The following is a 12,480-nucleotide window of genomic DNA, read 5'->3' as shown; positions in this document are numbered from 1 at the left end:
ATATTAAATTTGTTATACATTTTTATACATAGTGATAATGAAAAGCCTTTCACTTGCATCGATGAATTAATTCAGATCTCATCAACCAGTTATAGGAAATATCTCAAGGATGATAATTATTATGTGAAATTTAGTCACCATGTTTTACTTTTTCTCTTTATTTGATAGTTAAAGGAAATTTCCAAAATTGTTTTCTAAATAAAAATGTTACAATCCTCTAAGCTCTAAAAGGTTAAAAAACACTATGATGTAATTTTAAATTTCAATTTTTTACGGTTAGTAAAGAAAACAGTATTATGACTACTGTTTTTAATTACGTAATTACCCATTTCCTAAACATATAAGATATCTACTTCACATTGAAAGAAGTTGTAAATATTAATTTTCTCACATTAGTACAATAAAAAACGAGTCCTTGAGTAAAGCTATATCCGGGATTAGAGATTGTTTATTGTGTTTGTACTTGCATATATCATTCTACAATCAGTAAACGGCTTAAACAGTGATTACTGGCCACTATCATGCTGAATGAAGTGAAATAAATAACATTTATAATAAATATGGAAAGAAATAATAAATTATAATAGGCATTACAATAACCAGTTATTTTAGCCGCAGTTCATGCAAGTTAAATGTTTCCGAAAAATATTTTTCCCCATTTTTACTAAAGGTGACAAATTCCTTCTCCCTATTTGGAGTATAATAAAACTTATTAGTTTTCTTTATTTTTTTCCTAACTAAAACCTCATATCGGCTATATTACTGTTTTTATAATTTTTTTTTTTTGTGAAACTTCATTCTTGAAAGAGAGTTGACTTTTTAGATTCTTAAATACCTTTTAACGATTGTACAATTCAATATCCTTCAACATAAATGTTTATTTGAGTATTTAATTATGACCTGCTTAATTTTTACTACCTGAATCACATTACAGAATGTTCGGCTGAAAAAGATGTGAGCATGTACAAAAAAATCTAAAGACAATTCAGAATTCAAATATAGTAGAATTTCTAGGGCAGAAAATAATATGAAAATAAAATATGTTTGATGTAAAAAAATTATAATTTTTTAAGTCATGTAAAAACAATAAACAGATGAAGAAAAAATATTTTGCTTTAATTAATAAGAATAAATTAAATTACGTAAATAATTATGTAATTATTTGTTAAATTATTTTTACTTTCGGTTGTTGTTTTATAGCTTACGACAAAAAGATTGGTTAATTTTGTGTTAGAAAGGTAAAAACGGTAAGTCAAGGTTGTAGGTCTAATGCATTTATTATTACACGGTTATGCAATATGTGACACATACCAGTACGTCAAAAAAGTTAGATTAATAGAAAATTAAAAAAACCCCAAAAAAAAAACAGATAAACGGTCGAATAACTGAAGATAAAAATGGATTTTTACAGATATATGAATACGTTTTATATGTTTCTATGTTACGTTTAATAATTTATACAAATAACGGTATTGAATGTAAAAAACTCAGAAAATAAGATAAAGTATAGGAAATATATTTACATAAAAGTTTTGCGTTGGCACAAGATTTGTTTTTATTTATGTTTCATAGTAGACGAATAATTTAAGACTGTATAATGCAAATATATGTAACGCGTATGTTAGTTTCAATTCTTACGGAAATGGTTAAAATATTGGCAAGGTCGATTGATTTATAGAAGGGAAAGTATGAGTTTTATAAGCATTAAAGACTAACCGCGTCTATCGCTGTTAAAAACTGACCGTAAGCAGTATATTTTATTTTTTAATCCATTCCATGGTTAACTTACGATAAAATTAGAAACGAGCTTTATTTCAGAATCACAAAGCTATGTACTATTAAGGCAAAATTGAAATAAAACAATCGATATTTTTCGCATCTTTAATCGTGCAAAAAGCTTAGTACAAAAATTTATTTTTTACTTTACATTCGGAAAAATCACATCATAAAAATATAATTAATTTAGTAAAATATGTCCGCACCTTTAAATTTGATTCATTTTCTCTTTTATTAGTGTTTGCAATCCGAGGAAGGTACTGTGTATCGAAACAACTGTCGTGGCTTTTTAAATATGTTTCGTGAAAATCAAATAACATACTTTGTTTTTCTTTTTATTATGATGGATTTTCATCACTTAAAGACTTTATCAATCTAAAAAATAATACACTGACAAAAATAAATTACACTTGTTTAAAACCAGTAGATCGAAATTATTTAAAATTGTAAATCTTAAAAATCCTCTTTTAATAATAAAATTATTTCTTAAGCAATGAAAATGTTTTTCTAATTGAATAAATCACAAATTTATTAATAACAGTATCAGTCAGTTATTCTTGATAAAAAAATTATTCCCGAATTGGGACATTTCGATTTCACATAAGTTTTACTTCTTTGTTGGCTCTATAAAGTTTCAATCGTTACAGATGTACAGCGTCTTAAACAGCACGTGTACCACACCCAATGTATCTTTTGTTACGAAAATAAGACGCCTACGAAATAAGACAGCTAAGAAGTCGAATAACGATTCCTGCAATTACGCAACGCATACATTTTTAGCAAACGTTTTTATATTTTAAATGTAAGTCATTTTTAATTGATTTCTACATCAACTTGTTTCAGTTCGGTTATTTTCGTTATAAAAGTCTGTATGTACGGCTGTGAAATGGCGTACATCTCTTTCACAGTCGAAATTCAGAAATAATAAAATCTGGATTATAATACGATTATATCGTATAGGAAATATATTTACATAAAAGTTTTGCGTTGGCCCAAGATTTGTTTTTATTTATGTTTCATAGTAGACGAATAATTTAAGACTGTATAATGCAAATATATGTAACGCGTATGTTAGTTTTAATTCTTACGGAAATGGTAAGAAATTACCATTTATAATTTACAAATAATAAAACCTACAGCTGTATTCTTAGTGGTACTTTAAGAGTTTTCCTAGTGAAATCTATTTTAAATTTTTGTTACTCTTTTTAGTGTAGCATTTTTCTAAACTTCAAAATGCGACAATAAGTACACTGAACAATGAAAGTTACATTTTTAATTAACCCCAAATTTGATTTACTATCAACAAGATACACTAATTAATACTAATAGCATGGCAAACGATACTGGTGGTTTTAACCAGGCAAGCCATATTATTCGTTTTTTGAGAAAGAAAAATCTCCCATATTAATTGGGATTTACCGTGATAAAAACGTGTTTCAATTCAGTTTTGTTTGCGTAATTCAATTCAGAGTAAAATTATTAATTTTACTTGGTCACGGAATAAGTGCACCCGTCGGCTGGATTTCATTGAATAAATACTCAATTTTTTTTACTTAATTTTTTTAGTCATAAATTTTGTATACATCGCGTATATTCTTTCTTTATAGTCCAATAATTAAACCTACTACTAAATTCACAGTGGTACTAGGAGGATTTTTTGTTCATTATATATTTATTAAAATCGGATAAAGGAATGGAAACACACTCACAAAAGTGATATAATAAAAAAAGTTAAACTTAATGAAAAATGCAACTGGTACTTGTCTTTAATTCGTTAAAAATAATCTAGCGTATTGACAAATGTTTAACGAAAATGTTAAAATAAAATAGTCCTCCTAAAAATTTGGGGAAGGGGATTTCATTATTTTGTGTACTTTCATTGTTTCATCCTATCAACTTGAATTGTTTAAATATTCTTTTCTAATTAAGGGAGTTTAAAATAAACATGCTTTTTAATCAAAATAATAGAGATAGGACTAAATTTGAAATATTTTTCGAATTTATTTCTTGTTTATGTAATTATTTATTTAAAACTATTAAAAGTACTCAAACCTAATTACAGTAGGTATTGTAACACCTGTAATCCAAAGCAGAATGCGTGTCGTAAGGACAACTCCAGCGAATCCACTCCTTCCACACCTAGCCCACCGGCCGCAACATTTATAGTCTTTTTTCGTCTTTCTTTTTTCGTGCATCTTTTTACATTTAATGTTAAGTATCGTAGGTAGGTTATGGGTGGACACCCCTGACTCATTACCAGATACACAACTAATATTCATCCTTTAAGCAAAAGTAATACAAATGAATCCAACAATACAAAAACTTCAAATCTGTCCCTGAAATAATAGAAAAGAACTAGTCTAACTTAGCAGTTATAATGATAAATGAATGTTTTACCGAAATGTCAAGCCCGATTATCTTTCATAGCCAGAACTTTTCGGGTGAAAGGCAGAAGCGCTACTATTCCGCCATTGATGCCAAATGGAGGTTATTTTAAGTGCTCTTTACGATAAGTTTAAAACAGTAATGTTCATTTAGTGTTCGTATATTTATTTTCTCTTTCCTCTTGTTTAATGATAATTTATGTACTGTTTTTATCGGCGTAAGAAAATAACTAAGGTCGTTAGGGTTAAGGCCGTTAGTAGTCTTAAACTTCTGTTCCTGAAAGAGGTGTAATATTTTAACCTCTATACAAATGCCAAGCAATTTAATTTTAGAGATTCTTTTTACGGCAGAGTATAAAAAGGATGTAAATAGTAGAATAAATTTTGTTTGCTTTAGTCGGATAATTCGGAAGTATCCGTTAAAATTGAATCGAAACTTGGATCAGAGACAGTAAATATGTGATAACACATTCCTATCTAAAAACTACATAAAAGGTAGCTGATGTATATATATAGTCGTGTATAAACTGGTTTAAAAAAGTCACATCTTGGTGTTTAGGTAAGAAAGTAGTTTGTAAGGACGAATTGAGAATGTGAAATTACTTTCTCGTTGTAGAACTCTAGAACTAATTAATAAACAAGAATGCAAAATAGTGACGAGATCAAAAGTTTTTATAATATAAATGTTACGTTATTTCCTACAAAATCAACTGAATTTATTAATTTGTTTTATTTTATATATTTTTTCGAAGTTATAATTAAATTGGCTAATTCTAATTGGTATAAATTTTTTTCTTGAATTTTAAATTATTTATGACGTTTAATTTTCACTCACAGACTGTTAAGATGCATGTTTATATTTTCAGATAATTAAAATCTACAAAAAATCTGATAAAAAGTAATAATGCTGAGAAAATGTTGTTTTTTAGAAATAACGCAAATCATTTTTTTATGACCTGTTTGTCTTCAGTAAACAATATTTGTAATAGCCTGAAATAATTGTGACGGCTCGTTTTTCATAATCTTAAAAGATAACGGATTTATTACGCAGGAAGAGGATAGGATATCTGCAGTATCACATAGTTTTTCATATACTGTGAAGGAATTTTTCATGCAGCTATCAAATATTTTCAACCTTAAATATTAATAACATTGCTTATTCAAATCATTTATTTGAAGAAAAACTTATCAAATATTAAAAAATGGTTGAAAAACTTTTCATACTCATCCAAACGTAACGAAAATCCTCAAAAAATTATAATTATTTTCGTAGTACAAGGTTTTAACTTATGCACCAGATGAATTTTATATGGAATTAAGACTAAATCGTAGAGTCGTAGAGCCTTGTTTGCGTAATTCAATTCAGAGTAAAAGTATTCATTTTACTTGGTCACGGAATAAGTGCACCCGTCGGCTGGATTTCATTGAATAAATACTCAATTTTAAGTCAGTTACGTCGGACGACTGTTTTTTTAGTAACTCGGTAAGTGAATGCGTACAGAAATAACCATTCAATTAAATATCTCGTGTCAGGACGATCATTGAACAAAAATCTTGGTGACAAAATTATTTACCTCGACTCATGATTATTGATGATTACAGTACTCTCCTGTCTGCATTAATGATCTGCAGAATGATAGTTACTGTTAACAGATTTTAAAAAAAAGAGTGTGTGTGTTTTAAAACTTTATTCAAGAGATTCATCTTATGGTTCTATTGTATATTCTCTTCGGATAACTTAAATAGAAGATTTCATTAACCAAAAAGTGTACTGTTTCTATAGGTAACTAGAAAATATATATTTTTTTTTTCATCATCACGCTGCGTACTATTTTACTCGTACAATAGCTTTATAATATAAAGCCTGAAGCATTCTGATGACTTCAAAATATTTTCCAAGAAAATTAAAAAAAAATTGATCTGGAATTTTAGCTTGGTAATATAGTACACATTCCCGCATTTCAGTCTCCCCTCATAGTAGTAAACTTTGTAGTTTCAATGCATTTTTTTTTTTATCAGAACGCAAGGTGTTTCTTGGTAACCGATTTTTGATATAGACTTGATTTCTGTAGTCCTATCGTTATTTACAAAATATGAAAGCAAAAGATTTTATACAAAAAAACTTTTTTAAAAAATCCTAATTTTTGAAAATGTCATAAAAGAACTTAGCAAATAATGGTTTCTAGTAATTTTTAAATGTCTTAAAAGTAGGATTTATTGACTCTTTTTAAGAATTAGTCGAAATATTACATAAATAAAAACAATAAATATATGAATGTTTATGTATTTCTGAAAAACATTCTACAGAATTATTTGGAAGACTATATATTGATACCTATCTCTGAAAGTATATAAGCCTATGCTACATTGAAGAGCTTTCTCATAATGCTTGAAAATCTATTTCCTATGTTTATTTATTCAAGTCAAAAGCGGTTTCAATAATATACTAAACATTATTTAGTAAAAAATTAATTATTAAAGTCTTTAAAACAATATTTTATTACTCAGCATTAGCAGTGAAATAAAAGAAGTTTAATTCCTGGAATAGTTAATCTTCGATCGTGTTTGAATCATCTGTTTCATTGAAAAAAATCAGAACAGAGCAAACGATAATTGATGAACTCAAATCAAATAAATTAAATATATTTAAATGAAAATATCGTCCTTATAATGAAATTACATTTCATAGTTTAAAGGAGGAATGATTGACGATAGATTCTAGTGTCATTCGGTTTCTAACGGTTATTTCCCTAATAATAATTGTTAAAAAAATTATTTTCTATTATATCAGTAGGAGAGACTGCAACGACAATAACGTTAGCTTTGTTCTCCAAAGGAGAAGATTCTGGGATGTTTAAAAGCCAATTTTTTATTTATTATAATATAACATTTTTTACTGTTCTATTAAAATATTAGAACTGTTACACAGTTTATTATAAATTTGCTGATTATTTAGCAAAATAGAAAAAATTAAGTCACTTCTGTAATTTCGGCAATAGGGCTAAGTTACTTGGTTTTATAATACCAGTAAATATAACAACTTTTTGTAAAATATTCTAAAGGCGTCTTGTAATATTTGCCATACAATTCTTTTTTAATAAAAACTTAAAATAACGCCTTATAACATTAAAAAGGATTGTTAACCTCCCCACTTAATGCCTTATTTAATAAATAAAAATAAATTGTATACCAATGATGTTGAACATGCCTCCGTGCATTTGCATAGAACTTAAATCGAATCCCTCTTATAGTAAAAAATTAAATATTATTATTACCCTCATAGTCTATTTTTTAATTTTTCCTTTAATTTCACTACTTTCTTATTTAAATAATAATAATAACTATAATGAAGCTCTAATAAAAATCGTCCAAAGGGTAAAATGTTATATAAATCTCCACATTCAATTCTGTGCTAATCCAATCCATTGTAAAGTATCATTATGAAATGTAAGAGTAGTTGAATGAAAATGATTGTCAAATGATAATCTTTTAAGCTAAACGAAACAAAAATTTATTGATAATAATAGAAAATAATCCTCCACTTAGTGCCAAAGTTCTGAAAGTAAATTAGATTTTTTTGTAATTATAAATTTCGTAGGTGTAATTTTTAGGTGATTTATTCCCAAATGTTGATAGGTTACAACAGTCAAATACTGGTTCCTTAATTTAATTGTCAGTTTTTGTTTCACTAACTATGTTATGGTTTTGAATACCTCGCGAAATCCCTCGTGCCGTCTAGAACCTAACACGAAAACTGTTCTGATATGTAGGTCTGTTCGTAAGATGTTATTTCAGCAATGTAATCTAGTTCAAAAATAACAAATAAAGTCGTAAATTACGATAAATTTTGGTTCTTTGAAATGTCCGTTTGGCTTTTTTTTTGGCGCCCATGACGATCGATCGCCTAGGCATCCTAAGCTATTGCCATACCTAAGATTTTTAGTTAGATACTCAACGACAGTTAAACAGTAGTTAATCACTTTCCAAAGTACATACAACTGGGGAAAAAGTTTACGTGAAAATTTTGGTTAGTTAATAATTCTAATACCCGATATAGACGTAACTTTCTATAATTCAAATTACTCACAGTTTCTCGGCTTATGAAATTAAATTTAATAAATTAAAAAAATAAAAAACCGACATAATACGGAAAAATGTAATCCATATTTATTCTATAGATTGTTTTAGCTAGTCATTAATAGTTCTAAATTGTATATGGGTAAAAGCTTATTATTAAATGGAGCCACCTCACACGATGAGGACTCGTTAATCTGTAAGTAACTGCCAATGCAACACTTTATTCCACCGTATAATATGTTCTTTGCAGCTCATAAACAAGGCTAATATTAATTTATGTACGGAACTTTCTAATATTATGTTTATGTTTAACAATGTTATGTATCCTAATGTTATCAGGATTGCATTAAAGATCTCATACGTTCGGATGTAACCTAATAATACTTTATTTTTAAATATACGTAAATATACATACATCTTTTTACCACGATTTATCGCCATATTTATGCGCTCATCAGATTTATTGATGAATTTTTTATCACATGTAAAGCAAAAACCTAATTTATGTTAGAAATAGAGACTATTTTGTTAGAAATATTAATCGACTACTTAATTTAAATTCCATTCAAAGTTGTTTATACTTTTACTTTTTTGTACAATATTCTGGTTAAGAAATATATTAAAACTATACGTTTTGATATAGTAAATAACTTCTGGTGTTTACAGCAACCGCATCCTATTCATGTGGGGAAAGATAATAAAAGTAAGTTTTCTACTTCGTGAACAGATTTGTGAGAGTTCCAGTTACGTGGTTGTTTCTACTTATTCTGGATTATATTGAATAGAAATCAAAATAAATTAGACCGTGACTGCAAAATTAATCATAGACCTACACCATATCTTATGATCAACATTTTTTCTATTTTTTTTTATAAAAGTAGAATAAATTATTTTCGAAGAACATAATAATATTTTAAATAATTAACATATCCCAAACTTTTGATTGTGAAAGAAAGTATAAGTAGATTAATAATGTGTTGTTTTTGTGATCAAATACAAACAAAGTTAAGCCGTTTTCTTTTATTTAGTATTTGCTTATCTGGAATAATTAAAATATCTTTGTCATATTCAATTAAAATTTTATTTATTTAAAACAGTTAGCTCTTTTATGATTCTTTCATTCATATTCTTTTTTAAGAGGAATAGTTATTATTATTCCTATTTTAAAAAAATCAGTTCAATAAATTACATAGGCATGTCAGGTACTATAACAGATCCCTTAGTAGAAGACCTTCTTTCTTTTTCCTGTTTAGCCTCCGGTAATTACCGTTCTGATAATACTTCAGAGGATGAATGAGGTTGATATATGACTACACTTCATTTGCACTCATACGAGTGCAAATGAAGTGTAGTCTTGTACAGTCTCAGTTCAACCATTCCTGATATGTGTGGTTAATTGAAAACCAACCACCATAGAACACCGGTATCCACGATCTAACATTCAAATCCATGTAAAAATAACTGACTTTACTAGGACTTGAACGCTAGTAAAGTCAGTTATTTTAGTAGAGAGAGTTATTATAATAGAAGATCTAACACGAAACATAGTCACTCCTGAAAATGACATAGCCATTACCTAGAATAAAAAGAATCTCATGTCAAAGCTTAATAAAATGAGAGTTTAAACCAATTCCCCGTTACGTTCTTCATGGAATCGAATATACTGTTGCAATCATCATCCCACTTAAAAGTAGACATCCGGCCTACAAGTGATATATCTACAATGTTTACCCACAGGTACTGGCAGCACGATGAATGTCATTAATTTCAAAAGGGCAGCTCCGGAACGGAACGGACCGCAAAAGTGGCGGGAGTATCACAGTTCTCCCTTCGAATCGCAGATCCTGGACAGTATCCCTTGCTGCTGTATGATTCTATAATTGGGCGTTTCAGGGGTTTCTTTTAATGTCGGTTATAGGTTTTAATTTTTGTTAGGCAATTCCGATACCTCTTGTTTATCAGATGCTTTGCATGATTTACAGACAAAAAATGACTGAAAGGGATAGTCCAAATCAATAAAGTCAGTGTACTTTTCTGTGGGAAGAACTTTATACGCTGCCTCCATCCAGTAGGTAATTAATAAGTCATATACGTTAAATCCTTCTGAATATAACCAAGAAAAAATTTGCCATTTATTACTTTTTTTTATTTTTATTTATTAAGTATAAAAATTTGTTTTCAGATCTCTGCAAGCTTTTCTTTTCCAATGGATGCCAATTTTTTTCTTTTTGTAATTGCCAATTTCATTGGCGGAGTGGTAGCGTCTCTGCCTTCTACCCGGAAGATTTTGAGCTCGAATTTCGGTTAGGCTAGGGATTTTCATTCGCTACAAAATTCATTTGCTATGAAGTAACTGTAATCGGTAATTAGCCTGTTATACTAGGAAAATAAATAATAGCTGTACCTTTCCATTGAGGCTTGTTTAAATTTGTCTTTACTCCTTATTCGGTAAGTTTATTGAAGTGAAATAAGGGGTTTCGGCGTTAAAACTTCTATTTAAGTTTAACAAACAGATTGGCCGTGCAATGGACACCGAGCTTTTACATAAAACTCTTAATAAAACTAGTTGACACTAGTTTCTTAATTTTGTTAATAAATTACTAAATTTGCCTGCGTGAAACATACGATGGAGAAACCTTGAAATTCTTTCTATATAACAGTTAATTTTATTATTACCTATGCAGATTATTAAGATCAGTTAACTTTTGATTAAAAGAATATGCAGCAGCATATTTCAGTGAGTCAGTCTGGTTAGTAACAAATACCAGTAGTAAGGTGGTTCTAATAAAACATATACGCATTCGCTGGGTTGAATTCGACCGATGCAATCAAGTATTTTTTTTTCAGATTATCAGTAGATGCTACCTAACGAACTCAGAATGCACTTGTTTTATTATAATTTTTATTTACGATGTTTCCATCCATGGCAATGAAGTCGGTACTAATTTTTTTAAATTTCTTAAGTTACAAATTACAATTTAAATATAACGGACTGATTTATTTAGTTCCAAGCGCTTTCAGACGCACTCAGGATCATCGTCGGTTTAAGTAAAAAAGCCAGTTAGGTATAAAATTTAGTTGACTCTCTATTTTAAAAAGTTAATCGTTTTGGGTCTTTTAACCACGATATGTAAAAATTATTTCATTATAAGTCATTAACAAGGACTCCAGTTTATCGTTATTTGTTATTATTTATTTGATTTGCCCAATAGTTTATAAAAATTCCTATCGATCTCATTACTAAAAAAATAAAACGAACGTAGACTATTAAAAATGAATTTGTTGAGATCCTTGAGTCGTGAAACGTGGATATCAATCAAAAGATCGATTTCACTTTTTCAGGATTACATGAAAATACAACGTAACTCACGATTTAACTTATGCTAACATACCAGTTAGCATAAAAAAATATTGCAATGAGTTACATAAAGAATTCTTTAAAATATATATTTATTAAAGTTTTTACTAGTTTTACTTAACATGAAACAGATTTGTTTTTTGAGTGATAACCTTTCAGATTTTAATGTTATGTTCGCTTCAGAAATTTTAGTTCCGTGACGTACTTTTAGTATTTAAGAAACTATTATGATAAAATATAATGACGTCTATTATTAATTCGTTTGTTCCACTACTTATATGTAATTAACGAATGGTGGTATAGCTTTATAGTTACTTTTTAATTTATTTTATTACTTTTTGAGCGAAATTTACTTTTCTTCTTTCTGCAATAAGTTATGTCAAAAAAATGTATGAAATTCATAATTAACAAACGAAATGTATATTCCCAAAATAAGTTTTAAAAATGTAGAAATGTTTCTTTAATAATGGAGAAAAACACTGTGGTGCTAAAATTAATGAAACGCAACGATGTCGAAGGTGAGTTACCCCCTACGGATCCCACTGGAATAACAGCCCAGACCTCTTTCACTTATTGCCGGATATTTGTATCAGACTTACGTTTATTTATACAGATTTAGGATCGACTTACATTGGGGAAAATTTCGTTCCGCTACTAATAGATCATAGAGTTTTCTGTCCTATTTGTACAGCACTTTCACGGCATCTAGTAGAGAAAAATGATCGGTAGCGTTGTTCTCTTTGTGACAACTCCTTTTCAGTTCATTCTTTGAAAGTCGCTATGAGGTGGCGAAGAAAACAGCATTAACTAGATGGGAATAGAGATCATTACTCGAATTCCGCAATGGATTCAGAATTACTATTTATAAATATGTACCGCAAAAAT

The 12,480-nt window shown here is 28.6% G+C and overlaps 1 protein-coding gene across 1 annotated transcript in view; it reads left to right on the top strand.

Annotated features, from left to right (window-relative positions):
* Positions 1-12,480, top strand: part of LOC142328577 (uncharacterized) — a 157,239-nt gene that overhangs the window by 38,553 nt on the left and 106,206 nt on the right. The window lies entirely within an intron of this gene.

This window comes from Lycorma delicatula, chromosome 1, assembly GCF_047948215.1.
Source record: "Lycorma delicatula isolate Av1 chromosome 1, ASM4794821v1, whole genome shotgun sequence".
NCBI lineage: Eukaryota > Metazoa > Arthropoda > Insecta > Hemiptera > Fulgoridae > Lycorma > Lycorma delicatula.
Note: the sequence above shows the minus strand (reverse complement) of the source record. Positions and strands in the feature narration are given on the sequence as shown.